General features: G+C 43.7%; 3 long non-coding RNA genes across 5 annotated transcripts in view; all 3 read right to left on the reverse strand.

The window, feature by feature from the left end:
* Positions 1–20,704, reverse strand: part of LOC135318862 (uncharacterized) — a 389,897-nt gene that overhangs the window by 130,293 nt on the left and 238,900 nt on the right. The window lies entirely within an intron of this gene.
* On the reverse strand, positions 5,210–10,443 carry LOC135318860 (uncharacterized). Of its 3 annotated transcripts, none has more exons than XR_010377245.1 (5): positions 8,199–8,390; positions 7,570–7,708; positions 6,096–6,194; positions 5,350–5,410; positions 5,210–5,237 (listed from the first exon to the last, which is right to left on the reverse strand). It is a non-coding gene; the product is annotated as an uncharacterized LOC135318860 (long non-coding RNA). The 3 variants fall into 3 exon arrangements; XR_010377246.1 differs by lacking the exons at positions 5,210–5,237; positions 8,199–8,390 and adding exons at positions 9,792–9,864; positions 10,310–10,443 and having other exon boundaries at positions 5,299–5,410; XR_010377244.1 differs by lacking the exon at positions 5,210–5,237 and having other exon boundaries at positions 5,299–5,410.
* LOC135318833 (uncharacterized) lies at positions 12,278–15,456 on the reverse strand. Its single transcript, XR_010377216.1, has 3 exons — positions 15,246–15,456; positions 13,863–13,884; positions 12,278–12,360 (listed from the first exon to the last, which is right to left on the reverse strand). It is a non-coding gene; the product is annotated as an uncharacterized LOC135318833 (long non-coding RNA).

Genomic DNA, 20,704 nt, shown 5'->3' on the forward strand with positions numbered 1-20,704 from the left:
TTCACGGCGGGCTCTTTCCCTTCCAGCCTCTATTCCCTACTACAAACGCACAATCTCCGAGAGCCAGGCTTTTATGCCCACAGTACAATTGGAGGCAGCGGCCAAGACACACTTACCTCCCGAGAAAAGACAGTGTCGGGCTGTGACGTTTACCACACCCAGGAAGACTCAAAGTTGCACAAAGCACACCGTACAAAGCTGGAGGGAGGGCTTTGCCCCTTTTCCTGTTACCAGGATCTGAATGGACATTCTAAATAAGAGAATCACCTGGCCTGAGCAGGGAAACCAGTCAAAAGAACGACGACACAGAAATCCGTCTCAGTGACCCAGGAGCAACCCTAGGTGCAGGAGGTCAGGAAGGAGTCAGCCGAGCCAGGAGAAGTCAGTGTGGAGCGAGGGCTCACTCTCCTCACGCTGCTTCGAGAAAAAAACAGTCAAAGTCTGCGGGCCCCGGCTCCTAAGCACTCCCTCATGGCTCCTTCAGGCACCAGCCAAGGCGAAGGGCTCCCGGGAGAAGCAGCCCACTGGCTCCTGGGCAAGAGTTTTGAGTCTGAAAAAGGCAGCGACACGCCACTCCAGACCCGTCACAGGGCACACAGTCTGCAGACAAGGCCAGGAACGGCTGCCTGGAGAACGGGAAGATCACCTTTCCCAGGACGAGGCAAAACAGAGCATGACCACCCCACTTCCCTGGGCCTCCGGGGCCGCCGCAGGTGGGCGGGCGCTGCCGGGACACACCGGTGCCGCGCCAGGTCCCGCGTCGGCTGAAAACCACAGAAAAGGATGGAGGATTAGGCTTTCCTACGAGGACACTGCTGAAGCGACACAAAACCTTTGCGCCTTCCTTCCTTCCTTCCTTCCCGTATCACACTCGTTTCTTGGAGGAACTGGATACTGACCCCAGGAACTCCTGCATGCTAAGCCCGCATTCTCTCTACTGCTGAGCTACATATACCCTTCCCCCCAGAGCACACTAGTTTCTAGGCACAGAGAACAAGAAATGCCAGCCACGTTCACTAACTTACCCAGTGTATAATAAGATCCGTATGCTCCACAAACAGAGGTCAGTGTTTTATGATCCGTCAGCTCCTGCGGAGCCACTTCTACAGTCCCAGTAGTGTACTCCGGTTTTGTAATTTCGGGATTAGTCGCCCCTTCCTAGGAACACAAAACAAGATAAATCAGGAACCGAACTTCAGATCATGTGCCTACGCTTAGTCAGTCAGGTAGACAACAGTTATTTACCGAAGCTATGAGAACATAAGCCCTATCCTGGGAGAAGCTGGCGGTACAAATAAAAGGCAGATTCTCCTCTCTGTTCTGCCAGAGGCACAGGATCCATTAAAACAAATCAGCACAGAAAAGTTTCAACAGCTCTACAACTGAGGTGAACGGGTACAGTAACGCCACAAAGGACAGGAGAGTCCGCTGCACGTGGATAACTCAGGGAATGCTGGGAAGACCGCACTGTTTCGTAAAAGAGAGATCCAGCGCAGAGGGGGGATGTGGAGGGGCTTTGGGGAAGGGCAGCCTGAGTAAAAGCAGCAGGTGGGAAACAGCGTAAGGCATTAAGGAAACTAGACCACTGTTACTGGCGGTGGAATGGGAAGACAAAACATGCTGCCTTGAAAATGAAGCATCACTTAATTAATTTCAAGTGAGGACGGCTAAAACAAGAACCAACACCAAGATGCACCTAACTTTCCCAGGGATGAATTTTTTTCAATATCCTCTAATGAACTGTAAGGGAAAGACCCTGAAAACAAGAATGCCCATACAGACACTGGCTTCACTAGGTGAGTCTAGAAAATGAACACAAGTGCATTATCCAGTCCTACGGCATTAAGCACAGAATCACATCCTAAACTGTAAGTTAAAAGCATAAGTCAAAAATTCTCTTCAGCAGATTCAAATGTGAAAATGCACACTCACACCAACCCCCGTTTTATGTCTCAGAATACACTGGTACTTATATAATCACACAAGGACATTAACAACAAGAGACTGTACTTCATCCCAAGAAGATTCTCTTCCTCTCTCTTCTCTAAAGTGGCGCACTGACACACCATCTGTAAAATGTAGTTACAGGTACATTAATGAGAATATACACGAATGTATATTAAAACCACCATGTGCGTCTATCTCCGTTCGTGGATGTGTCAAAACAAAAGTGGCAGAAAAACTTTCAAAGAGTTAGAGCATTTTCTGAAAAAAATGCTTAAGTCACGGTTGGGATATATTTCAAACCAAGTAATAAGAGGAAAACTCGTAAAAAAAATTGATATGGAATTTGGGTTTGCGAACTATGTATTTCTAACATTTGAAGTTTGCTCTTGTTTTTGTTTTTTCTTTTCTTCTGTTTTTAAATGGAGGTACCGGGAATGAGCACACGGAATTCGGCATGCTAATCAAGCATTCTATTTACCACTAACCTATGTCCTTCCCCGAGTCAACTAGCTTCTCGTCATAGATAAAATAAAGTACAAAACACTCTTTCACGGTTCACTGTGTTACAAAACATGTTAGTTTGCTGAAGCACAAAAGATCTTTGAGGCCTTCTTCCCCGTATCACACTAAGTCTCACATCAGACCGAGTGGGAGACAGGTCTCAGGACCCTTGACTGAAGAGACCACAGGCCCCGGGTTCGGGTGTGTCTTCCATAATCGATCATCGGCTGTTTAAGGTCAGGGCTCCACTCGCTGCAGACAGTGACAGGGGCGGGCTTGTCCTCCAGGGAGCCCGGAACGTGGTGTCTGTTGAAGGCCCGTGTGCAGAACCGACACGTCTGCCCTCCGTCAGAGGACCCTCTTTCCCTCTACAACAGACACCTCCCTCCCCAGGGCAGGACGGGGAAGACGCGGTCCATCAAGTGCGTCTGCTAAGGGACCAGAGGGACACGGCCGTGAGCCCAGTCACGGCCGCCTGTGCACGGGGAAGCCCCGGAGAGCGATCTGCCCTTCTTCTGCAGTGACTCAAGGAAGAAACAGAGGACTATGCTTTCCTCTTACCGATCGGAGCAGCTGGTGGTGGGAGGCGAGGTTGCACAGGGCACCAAGGGGGACCAGGTTCAGGTTCCCAGCTGGGTGACGACTGGCCGCTCACGGGGCAGTCCTCGTGGGCTGCTCCTCTGAAATATTGGGGCTCTCCTTCCCACGGGGTGACCTGCGATACATAAATGATGGCTTTGTTGAATTAGAGACAAAATGCCAACACCGACAAGAGCCGTAACCCAACGCAGCAATCGTCATTACCGTGCACCCTCCCCTGCACTGGGTGCCCAGTTGGCATCTACGCTGACTGCACTCCTTCAGCGCTGGGCCTGCCTGCATTCTGGGCTTCTCAGGAGGCTTTGGCGTTAAAATACTTTCCCCAATCTTCACTGTGATTACTGGGCATACTTATCCCCTAATTCCCAATCCACAGGCAAAGGCACGAATGATTTGTTCAAAAGGAAAATGCTAGTTCCAGAGATTATTCAATACAAAATGAACACTTGAACACAAGTGAATAAAATTACTTACTTTGTTTTCCTCTGCCTCCTGAGCCGGAAAGGCGGTGCCATTCCTAACTGGGGTGCCACCCGGCCCTGAAGCTGTGAAGTGAGAGCAGCGCTTAAGGCGGATTCTATCTGACAGATGCCGTGCGGGGAAAGCACGAGCCGAGCCCTTCGTGCCGTCCTACAGGAACTCTCACTCCCGCCCACACCCCGTGCTCTTCACAGAGGCCGCAGGTCTCCCTTCCACCTCATTTGACCCCGAGGACGAGGGGAGACTGGACCCCTGTCCCATGACGAGGACACCACAGGGCCTAGATTTAGTTGTTTTCATAGCTAATCACCCTGGATGGGGTCTCAGGGCTCAGATCACTGGCAACCAACACTTACACAGTGGACTCACAGCACACTTCAGGGCAAATCAGTCTGTATACAGATTATACATTAAAGTAAGAAGGGTATTTTGTAGGAAGAGTATCATCAACCCCTGACTGTGAGCTCCACCTCTTCCTCCTCAGCCTGTTGGTAAACTGTTAAAAGCCTTCTCTCTGACAGCGCATGTCTTGTATAAGTGACCAGATGTCACGTAATCATTTATGAAAGAAGTAGCCTCAATGACTTATGTTGTAATAATCGGCAAAAGAATGGTGAGTTACATGGAGTAGCTGGTGGGAGACTTTAGAGTTACATGTTAACTCTGGGGGAGTGAGGCTACGTTGTCATGTCACTTACTAACTGGCTACTCTAGGTCACTGTGCAAGCTTTATTATAAGAACGAAGGGACCTGCAAAATTAGTGAAGAAATGCCTGCTGCCTTAAAACAGATCTTGAATAGAATATTTATCCACCAAGGCAAATGAAGAAAAATGTTTTTCTCGTTATGACATACTGCCTTCATTCTAAAACGTCATCCATGTTATTTTCCTGAAATGAGAAGAAAATTCAGCCTTCAAAACCGTGTCCAGGCGGGAAGAGAGGGCTGACACTCATGTCTTCTAGTGCACAGAAACCAGCCATGCCAGCCACGCCAGGCAACCAAGAGACTGGGGGGCGGCCCGCAGTCCCTGGAGGGGCGTAAGCTCCACCGCTCACAGGGGACAGAGCCCTGCTGGCTGGTGGCATTTAAAGAAAACAGCATCTTGTCACCCAGCTGTGAACCTGTTCCCCACAGTGAGTGTGTGGTGTGGTGTCCAGGAAACCCGACAACTACCCATGGGGACAAGCAGCCCACTGGGCTGCTCCTGCTGCAGAAATGGAGCTGCCGCACTTCACAGTGCGCTCCTTACCTCTCAGGGGAGGGTGCAGCCTGTACGGTCCTCCTGGAGTTGGATCCTGCCTCATGTATTCCTCTGCCTGCCTCCGTCTGCAGATTGCATCCAATCTTAAAGATAAAGAATGGCTTCAATACAAATTACACCACCAATTCCTCTACTAGGCACAAAACAACCAGTCCTTAAAAATCTCAAAACACCCGTAAAAATGTGTCAAAATTCTGTACCTCTGTTTCAGGTGGGCAACTTCCCTTCTCAGCTCAGAGGAGTTTTCCCTTCTCAGGTCAGAGTTTTCCCTTCTCAGGTCAGAGTTTTCCCTTCTCAATTCAGAGATTTCCCTCTCCAGCTCCTGAGACCTGAGCTGTGGGAGAAAAACACATCCACGTTCAGTTGTGGCCGACTGTGCACAAAGGGAAGGAAGGAAACAAATTTTTACTGAGCTGTCTTGGGCCTTCTTCTCGGCAAGAGTGACCTGAAAAAGTCAACACATCAAGAAACACCATATGGCTAGGGGTTCTCAGGGCCATAATAACTGTCTGCATCAGGTGCTGAGGACTCGGTGTGTCAGGAGGAAGGCAGGTTACCTGGTGTCTCCAAATGATCTCTGCTTCCCGCATTTGCCCGTGACATTCTTCAAGTCTTATCCTATGAGTTACAAATTGTTCCATCAGAGAAGACACAATGCTGGGTATGCTGTTAAATAATCTGCCCCAGTCCATGTTATCTGCACTGCACACTCACACACATCATCTCACCACTCAAGACACACTGCACATGGCTGCAGAAGCACAGCAGGTGCAAAGCTGTCGCTGCAGCCACTCCTTCCGTCACTGTTACTGAACGCCTGCCCGGTTCTGCGCTGACACAACTCCCCCTCCCGTTCTCAGCATTTCCCTCACGTGTCCTGTGCTGAGCATCTTTCATCACAAAGCTTGATTCTTCCTTTCCTTACATCCTGACCCTACTTCTTACACCTGGGTCTCCCCAGCAGCACGGGAATTTTTATTGGTCCGACTGACGCTACACTAAACTGCTATCCTCAGGGTGAGAACGGTTTATAGCACCTTCAGAAACATCTCTGTGAACCGTCTCTCCTCTCAGTCTGGCCAGCACTGGAACCAGGAAATTCTTAGTAACTTAATACTTTTTAAAGTTAAACGTTTAACTTAACATATGCAAAACTTAACACTTTTCCTCCTGTGTGAAGCCATGTATACAAATGTCTTTTGTTTGGGTCAGTTTATGATATTGTGTCTAAACATTTTAGAAAAGTTTTCAAAAAATCCAACAGGTGTTTTCAGAGCCGCAGGTGCAGAGGAGCTGAACTCACTTGTACCATCTTGTCTCCTCTTCAGCCAATTTTGCCTCCTCCTTTGCTGCCAACAGCTGCTGCTTTCCCACCAGCTCACATCCGTTCATGTCCACCTTCCTGAGAGGGGAAAGAAACTCTGAAATTCTGCCAGTTTCCCTCCCAGAAACTGGAAGGGAAGAATTCCAGGTTCCTTTCGCCCTTCCCCATAAATGCTCAGGCTGATAAATACACAGGAAAGAATTAAAGTACCCCCACTAATAAATATGAAAAAGCTACACTCAGGCCTCTGGCAAGTGTTTGGTATCTGGGCTTCCCTTCAGCGTCCCCACCCCTAATCATTTATGCATAAAGTAAACACACAGGAAAAGCCCACGTGAGGTGTGCTCTGCGCCCCCCCACCAGGCTCAGGTTCCTGTGCCTGGGACAGCACGAGCTCACTGTGTTTCAACGTGGGAATCAGGGTCTGACCAAGTCATCACAACCAAACACATTAGGGTAAAGCAAGCGTTCATGACTTGTTTGATTTCTCCCACAAAGAGCCCAGATTTCAGTCAAAACCTGGAGCAAAACCTGATCCTTTAGGAAATATAAGGAACTGTTTGTATTTGAAAGCGGGTTAATGGGTGTGATGTCCATGACCTCTCCCTGAGAATGACAGGAAACTCTGGACAAATTATGAAATCCATGATCAAATGTACCAAATTGCTAACAAGCCAGAAAGGGACATGAGGCCAAGATGGAGAAGAAGAAAGCCCAGGACTGGGCCCACCTTCCCTGGGGGTCACCCGGTAACTGCAGAGGAAACCACTGAGATGCAGAGCAGCCCGGCAGCCGGTGCCCCCTATGCACAGGCACCGCAGTCAGGCAGCTGTAGCTCACTGTCCGTCAGCGAAGGTGATCCCTAGAGAGACCCACAGGACTTAGCTGGGATCCACGAGAGCTATATGCCAGAAACAAAGGTGGACAGGAGACACACGGGCCTCACGAAAGCTGGCTGCACTGACTGATCTCAGCTGCTAACCGGGTTAACAGGATGTAGCGCTGCTGGCGCCCTGACCACCTGCCAGCTGTAATGCCCACCTTCTCTGCAGCAAGTTAACCTCACACGAGGCCTCAAATATTCTCTATTTTCTACCCAATGTCTAGAGTTTATTAAAAATGATAGACACGTGGCAGGTCATGACACTTTGATGTGGTTGAAACCTAAGGACAATAAAAATGGACCTAGGGGGATCCAGATAATGAAGTGACTAAATCTGGTCCAAGAACCCGCTAAAATCTCAAACTAAATACAAACAAGACTCTGGTAACCAGTTAGAATGAACAGAAGCAGCAGATTACAGAAATCAAGGTCGAAAAATAAATGCACATCTGTACTGATTGAATATGGTAAAGCAAATATGGTGGTAAGTATTCTGAAACGTATTACAATATCCACATAACTCCACACATTCATTCACACATTGTCATAATTAACACGGGAATGTCTTACCCTTCAGTGTCCATAGATCTCTGTCCACTGATTTCATCAAGGACACTTACTTTCTTCACCTGCCTTTGGAAACCGTCTTCCTCACGTTCTTTCAGAGATCCCGATGCAGCATGGTGGTCTTGCATTTTCTTTTTACCCTCTATAAACATAAAACAACTGGCTTTGTGTGTGCACATGTGCACTCAAGAGCTTGGCTGTGCTGGGGAGTGGAGAAAGGAGAGAATTCTGAAGGCAGGAATCCCCTTTTTACCTTCCCAGTGCAAATTCATTGCTATTACAGGCATGTTTCATTTTATTGCCCTCCCTGGTAATGCATATTTTTAAACAATTGAAGATTTGTAACAACCCTGAGTACAGCAATTCCATTGGTGACATTTTTTTCTGGCAGCATTTGCTCATTTCTTATCTCTGTGTCACATTTTTGTAGTTTCTGAAATATTTGGTTCTTTATCATTTTAATTAAAACAGGCATGACATTCCTTTAAGGCAAAGCCTAATCCAGCGGAAGTCCCTAGTTCTCAGCAATTCTATAAACCCTGAGAGAGGTGAAGAGGCTTCAGAATAAAAGTGTGAAGCCAGCAGTGGTTGGCCCATGAAGTTTAAGGCAAGATTCCATCTCCACTGCATACCTGTGCAAGGTAAGGCGGGAAGAGCTGACCCAGAGGCTGCTGCAAGTGCTCCAGGAGATGAAGCTAAGGCAGCTAATGAAGGTGGCTGCACTAAACAACAGGTTTTCAATGCAGAGAACTGCAAGGGGAGGCCACCCAGCACCATCACAGCTGGAGAGAAGTCAGCGCCTGGCATCAAGGCTTCAATGGACAGGCTGATTTTCCCGTTAGAGGCTAACGAAGCCAATATTCATTTAACATTATGAAAATCCTATGTCCCATGAGAATCAAGTGAAATCTACTCTGTGCTCTATAAATAGAACAAAGCCTGAATGACAGCACATCTATTTACAACATGAATATTTTAGCCCATTGTTGAGACCTACTGCTCAGAAAACAAAACAAAACACACAAAAAAAATTCTTTCAAAATATTACTGCTCATGGACAATGCACAAGTCATCCAGGAGCTCTGATGGAGATGCATGAGATGAATGCTGTTTCCATGCTTAACACGACATCTATTCTGCAGCCCATGAATCAGGAGTAATTATGACTTTCAAGTCTTATTATTTAAGAAATACATTTTGGAAGGCTTTAGCTGCCATAGACAGTGACACCAATGATGGGTCTGGGCAAATGAATGGAAAATTTTCTGGAAAGGATTCACCATTTTACATGCCATTAAGAACATTCGTGATTCATGGGAAGAAGTCAAAATATCAACATGAACTGGGGTTTGGAAGGAATTGATTCCAATCCTGATGTATGACTTTGAAGGGCTCAAGAATTCAGTGCAGGAAGGAGCTGCAGATGTGCTGAAAATAGCAGGAGAACTAGAGTTACAAGTGGAGCCTGAAGATATGACTGATTGGCTGCAACCTCATGATAAAATGTGCATGAATGAGGAGCTGCTTCTTATGGACAAGCAAAGAAATTGGTTTCTTGAGATGGAATCAACTGGTGAAGATGCTGTGAAGAAGGTTGAAATAACAAAGGACTTAGAAGAGCGTATGAACTTAGCTGATAAATTACCACAGGGTTTGAGAGGACTGACTCCAATTTGGAAAGAATTTCTACTGTGTGTAAAATGTGTCAAATTGCCTGTGACAGAGGACTTGTTCCTGAAAGGAAGAGAGAATACTGTCACAAACTTCATTGTGGTCTTATGTTAAGAAATTGCAAAAGCCACACCAATCTTCAGCAACTGCCACAATGACCAGTCAGCAGCCACCAATGTTAATTCAAGGCCATCCACCAAAATGACTGTAACTCAATAAAAAAAAGTTAAAAAAAAAAAACATCCACCAACAAAAAGATTAAACCTCACTAAAGGCTCCAATGATGGCTAGCAGTTTTTAGTAATAAAGAGTATTTTCATTAAGTTATGAACATTGGGGTTTTTAGACACAGTGGTATTGCTCACTTAATAGACTACAGTATAGTGTAAACTTAACTGTTCTTTGCACTGGAAAACCAAAAAAAAAAAAAACCCCAAAAATAAGTTATTTAACTCTCTTTATTATATTTATTTTATTCTAGGGGTCTAGAACTGAAGCCACAACATCTCCCAGGAATCCTGTATGTAAGGTTTTCTTCCCAACAAGCAACATACCTTCCAGGCTGCAGTCCCTTGTTGTCACAGCTCGCTGCATCGAATCCTCAGATCTGGTCTTCGAAACACCTGGCTGTAAGATAGATATGAGAAGACATTCAAGAAGTACTGATCCACAGCAATGTGCACATACTTAACATGAGAGGAATCATACGCTTGGAATCAGCTAAGATGGGCCATCTGCTTTCCGTGTGTTACAGCACAATTAAACACTGACACAGTGATGCTTGGTTCTCTGAGGTAAGCATCTCTGGGGGTGAGTAACAATCCTTACTCTCTTCTTGATGCTGAGCTGAACGTCCTCTTGCACATGCATTTCTTCAGATTTCACTGTGGCTTCACAGACATGAGATTTATTAAGAGCAATTTCAACTTAAAACATTCTCATTGGTGACTAAATTCCCAAGAAAAATAATTTGAGTAGATATCAACATTTAATCTTCTAAGACATGAGATTGTTGTTCCTTGTGAAAGCTAATGTGTACAGTGGAAATCCTGCTGCAACTGGAGGCATTTACCTCAAATTCCTGAAGTGTTCATTGAAACAGCACCTTTCAAGTTCTCTGGAGATGTTCCTTTTTCCAGTATCTTCACACAGGACAGAAATAAAGTATGTACTAAGATTTCAATGAAAACTCAGGGTGATATGTTTAAAAAGTGTAATTTTTTTTCCAGAAACAAAGTATTTTGTTAACTGCAAAACAAACCATAGAAAATAAATATATTAGCCCTGGTACATGTCCAAAAACTTTGGTGAGCATTCTCTCCAGAAGATATTAAGGCAGTGAAATGATTCTGAACATACAAATTTTATAAAGAAAGGAAAGCAAGTGTTATATGTTCCCTTACATATGCTTGAAAGCATCTGAGACTTTCCCTGAATTTCGGTTTGGGGCTGAAGACAGTGCTCCATTTGAGAGTTTACAGCAGACAGGGCCTCTTCCTTCAAGTTCTAGCAACGGGCATCCTAGCAGCTCATTCTGACCCTTTGCATCTTGCATTTCCTTCTTCAGCTGGTCCTCTTCCACTGCCAGCCGGCCAATCTCTTCCAGAAAGTCTTGGTTTGTTCTGATGGGCAGTTGCTTCTCTTCAACCCTTTTGGAATCCTGTCCCTTCTCAGCCAGTACCCACAACTACGCCTAAGTTTCCTGTGATGGCAGCTGATACAGGCTGGGCCCAGGACAAATGTCAAGCCCATAAAGAAATGTGGAAAAAAGACCTCCAGGCACAGATTTTTCTTCACCTCCACAGGCTTCCTCCTCCCTGGACAATGGAGGGCACGACTGGACGACAAGAGGAAGCAAGGGTGGGAAACTGCTCATGTCAAAGAGCTCACAAATGAGTGTTGCTGGTGAAATATAAACAAAGTTTACCCAAATTCACATGGAAAATTCTCTGTTTAACATCAACAGGGCAAGGAGCTGTGCACCTAGTCTAGTAACTTCCTTAACCTCTCAGGTATTTCCTGGCATCTTCTGTGTATCTTGGAGGGCAGTGTGAGTGGTGAGAAAACTCTCTAGGTTGTGAAAATAAGACATATTTCCTAGTTTCTGAAATAGAAAAAGTCACAGAGGTTTTAGTCCATGAAATTCTGGGTCATTGTTCACAGGGAATTTCCGCTCCTGGGCTCTCACACTCTGTTGTGGTCAAAAGCAGGAGGAGCAGGTGCACGCAGCTCGCCCAGGGCTCAAAAAGCCTCAGAAGCCTGGCTATGGTCAAAGTGGCAGCTCTTACCAGGTGTGGGTTCTTGGCGTTCTGGTCCCTCACTGCCTGCAGCTTAGCTCAAACAATCTGAATGATGTCATTCAAATTTTCATTCACCTTCTCAATGGCTTTCAAGCTCTCATTCAATGAAACATTGAATTAGTAACAATTACTCATTACTTTCATTTCTATTTTCAGAATGTAATCTAACAAGAGGTTCGTACCTTAAACTTCAGTGCTTTCTCAGAGGGCAGCTTCTTTTGCCTGATTGCCTCCTCTAAGCATTTCTTTGCGTTGTTGGTCTATGCAAAAATGTAATGAAGGAAACAGAATTACAAATACTAATTACACTGCTAGCTGAACCTATCTTGTGTGTGACCCCTTCCACTAATACAGAAAGTGGTGCTTTACATCTACAACACTTGCTTTGTTTATTTTTTTACTGATATATAGTCAGTTACAATGTGTCAATTTTCTGGTGTAAAGCATGTTTCAGTTACATATATATATACACCTATGTTTGTCTTCACATTCTTTTTCATTATAGATTACAAGATATCAAGTAGAGTTCCCTGTGCTCTACAGAAGAAATTTGTTTTTTGGTTTTTTTTTTTTTTTTTTATCTAGGACACTTGCTTTGAACCTAGACCTCTTATGGAACACATGGAACAGGACAGTAGGATGAAGGAAAAGAGAGCCAAATAACTGAACTGCCAGAGTGGGGAGGAACTGAAGGTAAAATCACAAAAAAAAAAAAAGCAAAAGGAGAAAGATACCTTCTGCACCCAAGCAGATATATTTTCTGCAAGTTCTCTGTTTTCATTCTCCAAATTCTTGCTCTGCTCAGTCATCTGCTTTAAAGTAACTAAAAGGAGATGAAGCAATTTCTCATATTGGCAAGAAAACCCAGTAGAATAGAATTATCATGATTTATTAGCAGTAGAGACATATCTGGCTGGCACTATGAGTATAATTAACCTTTTAGCTTTTCTACTGTGCCTAAAGGAAGCAAATCTTAGTGGCATTCTAAATGTGAGATCATTGAGATTCCTAGTTTAATTTTTTTCAAAGATGCAGAAACACAATAAAAAGTCTTCCCCTAAATTCTCTCCCAGCTATAAGCACCATTCTTAGAAAATTCAATCATTCAAATACTTCTGACATCACCAGAGATGAAAAAGAAAAACCAAGCATCCTGTCCCCTTAACATTCTCCCCTCCAATTACTAAGGTAAGTAAACATGCCCCTGCTTAAAAAAATAGAACCCTTATCCCACGCAGGTTCACCCCACAGCCAGGCCCTATCTGCAACACCACAGAAGGCAAGTTCAAAACGTTGCCTGACTGGGCCTGCACTGGCCTCCAGTGTCTTCCTGCTGCCTGGAAGATCGTCTTTCATGAAAATCATGTTGGGGGCCCTGAAGGACAAGGTCGCTGGAATTAAACACTTTGGTACCATGTGGGCTTCCCCACCTAGTCACTGGAGGACCTGGATAACACACAGGCCCTAAATGACAAGCTTTTCTATCGCCAGGAAGAGAATGTTACCATCACTGCTTCAGGAAAGCAGCACATGTAAAACAGCCAGTCACAGGCGACTCCATGTGTGAAGCTCTAGAACGCAGCCCTCAGAACCAGACTCCTCTCTCAGGCATCTAAGTCCCTCATCTGACCACACAGTGCACACGCGTCTTCTGTCTGCCCAGTGGTGATGCTCTGATGCTGAGATCCCTCTTCTCAGCACCAGCCCTTCTGCATCAACTGTCACCAACAGCAGCCCTTGAGGGCCTACTGAGTGCCGGGCAGCCACCCTGCCCATCACGCACAGCCCCACTCGGTCAGCAGAGTGTGAAGCCTGCATAGAAAGCATCATCCTCAGGCTGAATCACTTCCATTAAGTCCCCACTGCCATGAATGGCTCCTTTCACTTATGAGTCACAGCCCATGGATGCCCCTCTGCTGTGACACACACAGCCTGGCTACATCTGCATCCCTCCCTCAGCCTGGAGAGTCCTGACAGGCTCAAGTAGTGTTTCAGCATCTTTACTTTTCACCAAGAGCCAGCTCATATTAGGGACACACTCCGAACATTAGACTCTTCTCATCACCTGCTTCCTCAAGTTTGCTATGCAAAATTAAACTCATCCTAGTCTCCCTACTCCTGTGACCCTCCTGGCCTCTTAGCTCAATAGATGTCAACTTCCTCTACGATGTCATTTAGACACCATTGCAGGAGTAAAATTTTCAAGAGTTGAGAAGTCAGTTAGACATCAGAAGTCATTGTGTTTACTCTTAGTTGAATTAAAATCCACATCAAATCCTGGTATTGAGAAAATATTACAAAGGAAACTAAACCCTAATACCTTACCTTGACACACTGGAGGCTTTACCTAGGAGAGGAAGAAACATTAAATTTGAAGTCAAAACATATAATTAGTAAATCTATAATTTCTAATATACTATCAAAACAGTAATCCATTGAAATCACAATTATCACTTTGGTACAGCATAACAATTAATATGATTAAAAATCAGGAAAAATCAGAATTTCCTACTTAAGGCATGATCTTTCACTCACCATTTCTGATAGCACAATGGTAAATAACATTTTAGAACAAAAGATCTGCTTACATTCTATTAAATAAACGTCACTCTATTCAATTTTCATAACGCATATTCACATTTAACAACACTGAACTATATTATTTTCATGATATGTTGTTGTAATGCATCATTTATCTAATTTTTTTTGTCAAACCAAACATCCACACTTAAGTCCAGAACCTGGATAGTTGTGTAACCTTCAAAAGAGAGAGAGAGACAGAGAGGAGAAAACTAAAAGAAAAATAAAGGCAAAATCTTTATACTAAGATTAAGATACACCCCTTTCATTCAATGAAAGGTTTTCTGAAATCTTATACAGAGTTGACTGTTGAATTGATAAGCAATTGTAACATATGAGGTCGTAAGATTTGTCAAGACCACTAAAAACAAACGGACATCAAATGAGACATCAGACGAGAATGAAAGTGAGTAATGGCTGTAGTGAAACCACACACAGCAGCAGGATGGACAGCGACCATTTTCGAGAAGCGAACGTGCTTCTTGACTCAGATACAAGTCATCGTATGAAGAGTAATAGTCCAGAAAAACCCAGGCAGGACTCCACTGTAATACCATGTAAAGACACATTTCCCTGACCCTTAACACATATTTCTTCATTCAAAACTTTAAGTGATGATCAGAGACTGAGGCCAGCCCCTAACCTTGCCAAGATATTGGAGAATCATCACAGTGTCGAAGATCCAGTGGCAATAATGTGGCAATAGATGAATGCATCCATGGAGGGCAAACAGAAAACCACAGATGTTCCCTTAACTTCACACTTGCTCAGGAACACTGAGCTTCCCTGTCCCCTGTCACCCAACACACAGGCAGGGGCAGGTGGAGAGATAGATGGGCTCGCCAAATACTTAACCTTCCTGTTTTGTTATTGAAGAGAAGAGTTTATAAATTGCCATTGTCTCATTGAGAATATACTGTTGACTTGCTCAATGAGTTCTTACTATAAAGATTTTGCAACAAATTTCCATTTCAAAACTAATTTGTGTTCAAGTTAGTAATCTAAAAGGAAACAAAGAAAAGACTCCTGGATTCTGGCCCAGGCAGGCAAATAAAATGTCCAGTGACTATAAAAATTCCTATTAGGTGTGATTAAAAGGACATTGTCAGGTACTTTAGTAATACTCACAGCAAGGACGGTCCTCCAGACGAACAAGAGAAAAATAGAAACTCCCCAGGAGGCAGCAAGAAGAATAAGCTTCCACAGAAGTTCATAAACATCAGACGCAGGATGGAAAAGGAGAATCAGAGTGTCGAGGATCTGAAAAGATATTAGATATAATGAGGAACCTCAAAGACATTCCCAGTGTATATGTCACAGAGAATCATCTTTAGAAACCCTCAACCACATCCTCAGATAGCTCCACAGAGAGGCGAGAAGGGACACTTGAGTTCAAAGGAGCTCTTGGGAGTGTGGGCATGTTTACTGCCTTGATTTGGTAATAGTTTCACTGCTGCACACATACGTCAAATACCTGATACACAAAATGTTAGAGATTTGACTTTGCTGACAGGCACATTGCAAATATTTTTAAAATAGTTAACAGAACTTAACTTATGAATGTAGAAGCCAACTTGAAATTGAAAATAAGCAAACACAAACCTACAGGGCATGGGACGCCTCCATCTTCTATTGTATGTTCATGAAGTACCTGGACAAACCCCTATGAAATGTCTCCAAAAATACACCCAACATGCATGGGGAAAGAGCAATGAAGGTATGTGTTAAAATACAGAGAGATGTACAGAGATGTATTTCTACATTTATAGACTGGACATGAGTGAGAAAGCAGACCAGCTCTTAGAATAATGTCAAAATTACTATTCCAGCAAAAATTAATGATATATTTTAGCCCAACTATCTAAAAACCATGGAGGTTTTCTTCAATATTCACTTTGGTTCTGAACCAGAGCATGTAATGTCAGACTTCTGAAATAAATAGGGATTTGTATAATAGAGTTTTAATCATATTATACAAGATTACACAAAGAATGAAGTTACATAAAAAGAGAACTCAAAATAATCAGTAAAAATAATTTACATGCATATTTCACAGTACTGCACCTACGTCCATTAACAGCCACCAAGAAAATTAATTTGTATTTCTGGAATGTTCAGTCACCAAAACAAAAGCCAAACACATAGTTTTGTAAAAACTAGATTTATAAGTATTATAGGAGGGAATAAATGCACAATGTAATTTGTACTTTATCTAGACACCAAGTTTCAGTCTTGTGCAAAAAAAACCCTCTAGAAAGCAGCCTCTGAAATCAGTAACACTGTCATTGTCAGCTCTCACAGTTGGGGTCAGTAAAATGTGTGCTGGTGGAAAACATGCACTGTCTTTGCATAGCTGCCATCTGAGAGAGCAGTGGATCTCAGCACAAAGGAGAGACATGCAGATAAAAGGCACAAAAACAAACACCATCTAGTCGCTAACTGGTAAAACCCCCTCCACCATGGGCATGCTTGTTACACACGGCACTGTCTGAGTGCTGACGTCAGCAGCTGCCTCCTACCTAAAGTCTATCCATCAGGGCCGATGGACTCAGGTTCTGTCAGCGGCCATGAGCAACGGTGGAGAAGGACAAGTTAGTTTATCCAAATGCTCAAAGATGTGGTAGGGAAAGAGGGCTGACTAACCTGTGAGAACTCAGCCTCATTCACTTTGAGGGAAAAAATCCCAACAAAGATGACCTAGAAACGCCCTCCTTAGTAGGCTCAAAAGAAACAGAACAGACTCTTCTTTGGGTGGAGTGTTCATGTGGCATTGATTCTGCTTCAGTGCAAAGATTGTTCCTGACACTCAGTTTTTCCAGGTCCATAAGAATCTGGTGGAAGCGTATCAGAACAAACCACTTAAATCCATGAGGTGTTCTCAGTCTTTCTTTTTTAGGGTGTGGAGGTGATTTATCCTGACACAGTAAAAATTTCACAGCATGTATCTGAATTTTCTTTATATTTAGACAATTCTAAAGACATGAAGGACACTTTCTGCTTTGGGGAAATCAACATTCTTCACAAGGACATGTCACTAAAAAAAAAGACAACTCGTCCACCTCCTGGTCACATCCCTCCTGAGCATTTCCTCATTGTAAACATCACAGGAGGTTGCAGCCACTGATTTTCACATCAGCTCGGCTCTCAGGGCTCTCCCATCAACCTAGCTGGACACAGAGTCCCTGGGGGCAGCCTCCAAGATAAAAAGGAAAGGGATAACTAAGAATTTGCTAGAAGTCCAATAAAAATAAAAGCAAAAATAAACAAATGGGACCTAATTAAACTTGGAAGCTTTTGCATAGCAATGGAAACCATAAGCAAAACAAAAAGACAACCTACAGAATGGGAGAAAATTTTTGCAAAACATGAAACTGACAAGGGCTTAATCGCCAGAATATAGAAACAAATCATACAACTAAATAAGAAAAAAAAAAAAAAAACTCAATCCAAAAATGGGCAGAAGACCTAAACAAGCAATTGTCCAGTGAAGACATACAAATGGCTAACAGGCACATGAAAAAGTGCTCATTATCACTGATTATCAGAGAATTGCAAATCAAAACTACAATGAGGTATCACCTCACACAAGTCAGAATGGCCATCATTCAAAAGTCCACAAATGACAAATGTTGGAGAGGCTGTGGAGAAAAGGGTACTGTCCTACACCGCTGGTGGGAATGCAGGTTGGTGCAGCCACTGTGCAAAAGTTTGTAGATTCCTCAAAAGACTAAGAATAGACTTACCATATGACCTAATAATCCCACTCCTGGGCATATGTCCAGAAGGAACCCTACTTCAAAAATACACCTGCACCCCAATGTTCATAGCAGCACTATTTACAATAGCCAAGACATGGAAACAGCCTAAATGTCCATCAACAGATGACTGGATAAAGAAGAGGTGGTATATTTATACAATGAAATACTATTTGGCCATAAAAAACCAATATGCCATTTGCAGCAACATGGATGTCCTTAGAGAATGTCATTCTAAGTGAAGTAAGCCAAAAAGAGAAAGAAAAATACCATATGAGTTTGCTCACATGTGGAATCCAAAAAAAAATAAATAAAAAAGAGCATAAATACAAAACAGAAACAGACTCACAGACATAGAATACAAACTTGCGGTTGCCAAGGGGCTGAGGGGTGGGAAGGGACAGATTGGGAGTTTGAAATTTGTAGATACTGACAGGCATATGCAGAATAGATAATCAAGATTATACTGTATATCACAGGGAAATATATACAAGATCTTATGCTAGTTCACAGAGAAAAAAATTCTGACAATGAAAATATGTATGTTCATATATAACTGAAAAACTGTGCTCTACACTAGAATTTGACACACTATTGTAAAATGACTATAACTCAATAAAAATGTAAAAAAAAAAAAAGCTGTGGTATATTTTACACAATAGACTACTACTCAGCCATAAAATTGATAAAATGATGCCATTTGCAGCAACAGGGAATGAATGGACCTGGAGAATGTCATTCTAAGTGAAGTAGTCATAAAGGAAAAGAAAAATACCATATGATATCACTTATATTTGGAATCAAAAAAAAAAAGACAAACTTATTTACAAAACAGAAACAGACTTAGAGCATAGAAAACAAACTTATGGTTACCAGAGGGAAAGGGAGTGGGAAGGGAAAAATTGGAAGTTTGAGATTCATGAATACTAATCTCTATAAAGTAGACAACAACTAGTTTACACTGTACAGCACAGGGAACTCTATTTAATATCTTGTAGTAATTTATGTTAAAAAAAAACAATATGAAAATGAATATATGTATTTTCCTATATGACTGAAGCATTCTGTTGTACATGAGAAATGGACAACATGGTAAACTGACTATACTTCAATAAAAATATTTTAAAATTTATAGGGCTATTGAATATTTTTGTTACATTAAAATTTCTGAAAAGAATACACTTCAAAGAAAAAACAAAGTTGCTGTAAGTTAACAAACCAGAAAGCACAGAGCAGAGATGACATTTCCCTGTTTAACAGACCAGCACCAACCCAGTGCTGAGACCCCACTGCTCCCAGGACTGCCAGACGTCACCACCAGGAAGGGTGCACACACAGGAGAGCACACCACACAGGGACAGAACCGGAACACGCACAACTTGAAGCAGGATCCTGACAAGCTTTCCGGGAGCCAGTCTCACTATGACTTCTAGTAAATAGGAGTTTCTCACTTTTTAAAAAACTGCTTTACTGAGATATAATTCACCCACTCCCCCATTTTAGGCATACAACTCGATGGCTTTTAGGATGTTCACACTTCCTTCTTTGATGCAATAAAGTAACTAATTCAGGTTTCATCCTGTCAACCTGCTGTTTGGTCCAAGAGGTCCTGATAGGACTCAGATCTTGAGGACGCTGGTGGCCAGAGCCACTCTAGGCTGGTCAAGAAACCTGTCCTGAGAGCCTCGGGCTTCACCAACGATGCATTCCCATCAAGGACCCTATGAGAAAGTATCTATTTAACCACAGTGTGAAAGAGCCCAGGAAAAAGGAGGACACCTGATGCCCGATGTTTACTCACAGTTGTATATTCATATCCAGTACACCCCAGCACGTGGGACCAGAACATCCCCATCACCTACATGTCCTGGTCCTCTCAGGTGGGGAGGGGACAGGGGAGGGGAGGGGAGGGTTGGGGAGGGGAGGGGTGGGGGATGGGGTGGGGAGGGTGTGTGACAGGAAGAGGGGTTGGGCACTTGGGAGGAGAAGGGGGTCACAGAAAGGATGAGGGCCAATCAAGCTCTTGAGGGGAGGAAGGAGGGTTCAGTCAGGTCAGGAGGTCAGCAGGTCAGGAAAACAAACAGCAGGCAAGCGGAATCTCAGGAGCAGCTGGAGGGGACCAGACGCCTCCCTCCAAGCCTACTCCTGTCTGAACGCTGCCTTAGCAACGCCCCATGCTTTATGTCCTCTCTCGACCAATCACCTGCCTTTGCCCCTGTGACCTCACAGTGGACATTCTGGGTGACGTCACTTTTACAATGTGCCCCGCCTAACTGATCCCCCACCACCAACTGCCATCTAACCCTGGGTCCTCTCTGCAAAGTTTTCTGACCTTATGCTTTCTGGTCCTGCCCAACTGATGTCCCCTGCCCCCTACATCTTGGGTGCTCCCTCCTCCTTTTCCAAATTCCCAGGATTTCCCTTGGGCAGTGGCTGAAAAACATATTAGGTAGACAATGACAGAACCAGGAGGAATCAAATATACAGGCAAGGTGGGAGGTCCTCTCTCCCCTTCGCTCAGCACTGCACACAAAATGCAGAGAGAATGTCCACAAGACGGAGATCTTAACAGCACACCATCTTAATCACATCGCCACACCCATGTGGCTGTCCTTATCTGTAGTACACTTGTAGGTGACACATTAATTTTAAGTATGAATGTCACAGGCATAAAAATAAGCCCTATGGTTTTTGCCAAAAATATATAAAATTATAAAAATTAATTATATATTGTCACACTCCCTACACTGCCCTTGGGTGATTCACTTACACACAGGTTCAAGGAGGCAGGAACTACCTGGGTGGGACAGAAGCAAAGTTGTGCTTTGGGGC

Source organism: Camelus dromedarius, chromosome 22 (genome assembly GCF_036321535.1).
Source record: "Camelus dromedarius isolate mCamDro1 chromosome 22, mCamDro1.pat, whole genome shotgun sequence".
Classification (NCBI taxonomy): domain Eukaryota; kingdom Metazoa; phylum Chordata; class Mammalia; order Artiodactyla; family Camelidae; genus Camelus; species Camelus dromedarius.